We start from the raw sequence: 3037 nt of genomic DNA on the forward strand, positions 1-3037 counted from the left end.
TCACAAACGTCACAATTAACAATATTTTAGATGAACAGAGAAAGTATTATCATCCTCTAGTACATTCATTAGACATATGATGATTAAGAATGGACAACATTAAACATATTTGAAAATAGAACATAAAGAAATTAGCCTGGTGTGCATAATTTCACATTAGTACATATAATTGGACAAATTAACTATTCACACTTCAATTGGAATAGTTTTCTAGTGCACAAAGCAAGCATTACTTTCAAACTTGCACAATGCAGCAGGAAAAATGTCTTCTATTTCAAGTGCCCCAACGTCAAACATCTTTCCTAATGCCAATGCCTATGACTGTCAGGTTGTTTTAATAACTTACAGTATGTATACACAAATCAATAAAAACTGCTTCTTGTAAACACGACGTCAGTAGATAATCTATATCACCTTGATATGCTTCTTTGTTCTTTGCCATCAGGACATACTACTAATCAAATTTACTGAAAAAAAGCAAGTTGTCAGTTGGTCTGTTGCCAACCCCATGTGAATCCAAGCTGATCAGCCCTATTTGTTTAGTTTCTGTGTCATTTTGTTTAATAATACTGCCCTGGAATATAGTTTTTCAGTAGTTCAGGTGAAGACATTTCTTAGTAGGAAAATAGACCCAAGTTGAGTCTGGGGATCTGAGAGAAAGAGAAATCTAACTGGGAAATACTTCTGAGTTTCTCAAGTAAACTAACTCAAGAAGTTTTTTCTTCCTGAAGGATGTTTTCCTTTACCCAGAACTTTGTTCAGTGTTTCTCGAGTAGCTGCAATTTAGCAGGGGCTGCAGAGATTACATTACATCCATGTCAACACATACTGCATTCTTTCTTAGGATCAAGTTATGATTTACTTCTATGGGGTTTCTAAGGACAGGGTCTTCCTAGAAAAGCAGAAATATAAGACCAGATGGTAGTTTTATTACTAATTCAGAAACTTCTTCGTAACTTAATTTTTTTTTAAAATTCAGTAAAGACTACCATTATAATCTTTTCAATTTTTTTTTTTTTTTTCGCAGTACTGGGGATGAACCCAGGGGCAGGCGCTATGCAACTGAGCTACAAGCAGTATTTCCAGCCCTTTTTATTTTGATAGTTTGAGACACGGTCTCACTAACTTGCCAAGGCTGCCTTTCAAATTGTGATCCTCCTGCCTTAGCCTACCAAGTAGCTAGAATTACAGGCATGTACCACCATGCTCAGCTCTTTTCAACTTTATTGTTGCAAACCACATTATGAGCGCACACGGTGTCACTTAATTTACACCTATCATCTCCTTTTTTCTTCATGATACAACAAAATTAGCCATTATTTTGTCCCTGTTGTAGATGAGAAAATTATAAAGCCACTTGTCTAAGGTCTGGAATGGGGATTTGAATTCTAGGTCTAATTTGGAAGCTGGTGTTCAAGAGACTCTAACTTAGCCACCACTTCATTAAGTGGTATGCATATTGAAGTGTAATATCATTTTTCTAAATATTCCCATTATTAATATCAACCTTTCTCCTCACCATTTGCTTGCCTCAAATGCTAGATCCTAAAAAAGTATCCCCAGTCCTTTAAGGAACTAATCTCTCCCTTCTCTTTGCTTGTGTATATTCTGTTCTTCAGACATGTAAGTTTTTATGAGGATAGTCTGATTCATTTAAGTATTCTTATTCATTTCAGGTAATTTTGATGCAGGGGTAGAGACCATCACATTTAATGAAACCTTACTCCCAACTATTATCTGTAAGAGTACACTGAAATCATGTTCTAAAGAAGAAAGAATAAAATTAAGTTAATTTTTACTCTTCTCAAAAAATAATTTTTGGGGGCTGGGGAGATAGCTCAGTCGGTAGAGTGCTTGCCTCGTAAGCACAAGGCCCTGGGTTTGATCCCCAGCACCCCCCAAAAAAAAAATAATAGTAATTTTTATAACTTCCTACATCTTATTTTTAAATCTCTAATTTTCCTTGTAAACAGATTGTGTTGCAGACTAATCTTAATTTTCAGGTACTGGCAGATACCTGCTTCAGTTTATATCATGTGACCTCAAGGTAAATAAAGCACCTCCCTCAAACTTAATTCCCCATTTGCAAAGAGAATTCTCTCAGTCAAAAGTTAGCCAAGAAGATACTATAAACAAATCCATCTGAGATCAAGTAGCAAAGCTTTCTCAAGAATACTGAGGAAGTGAAATACTTCTTAATAATTTGAGTTGTTTTGAGAGTTTTAAAAATCAAGGTATAAATTCTAAGTTTCTAAGTGAATCAGGGGTAAACCTGCAAACTGGATCTAATTCCCCCAAGTATGTCCTTCCCAAATGAAATAAATCTTTTAAACAAGAATCACAACAAAAGAATAAAGCATCCTGTTCAATTACCAAGAAAAAAAAAAAAGAAAAGAAAAAAGTAAAAAGATGATTTCAACTAAAGTGGGAGTGTTTCTCATGGAACTAGATACCAAGAACCTGTAAAAGTACACTGTATTTAATTCCACCTCACTGCAAAACTCAGAAGAAAAACAAGAAAAACTGTTCTGCTTAACCATGGGAATTTTATAAGTTATATGAACTATTACTTAGAGACCTAAGTACAAGCCTAAGAACTGAAACTGAATAAGTACTAATGCTGCACACGATCAAAATGTAATGGAAAGCATGGGGCTCTGACCCTTAGCAAGGATTTAATAGGATTTGACCATTACAGACATGACTTCTGGGCAAAAATAAAATTCGTGGGCTGGGGTTGTAGCTCAGTGGCAGAGCACTTGCCTAATATGTGTGGAGCACTGGGTTAGAGCCTCAGTACCACATAAAAATAAATAAGCTAAATAAAGGTATCATGTTCATCTACAAATACATAAATAAAATTCATGTCACAAATTAATGGAAACATGAATTTGCACTCCCAATCCCCAATCACTCATAATTTCTTAAGATTAGGGGTATATATCTGTTGTTATAATTATAAACATTAATCTACCAGCATGATTCTTACAACACAAACTATGGCCTATGACAGGTACTAATGCCATCTCAATAAATG

At 34.9% G+C, this 3037-nt stretch overlaps 1 non-coding gene across 1 annotated transcript; it reads left to right on the plus strand.

The window, feature by feature from the left end:
* The first annotated feature begins 1827 nt into the window (after nucleotides 1–1827).
* Trnat-cgu (transfer RNA threonine (anticodon CGU)) lies at nucleotides 1828–1901 on the plus strand. Its single transcript has one exon. It is a non-coding gene; the product is annotated as a tRNA-Thr (tRNA).
* The last annotated feature ends 1136 nt before the right edge of the window (nucleotides 1902–3037 follow it).

The sequence above is a fragment of the Sciurus carolinensis genome, chromosome 4, assembly GCF_902686445.1.
Source record: "Sciurus carolinensis chromosome 4, mSciCar1.2, whole genome shotgun sequence".
Lineage (NCBI taxonomy): Eukaryota > Metazoa > Chordata > Mammalia > Rodentia > Sciuridae > Sciurus > Sciurus carolinensis.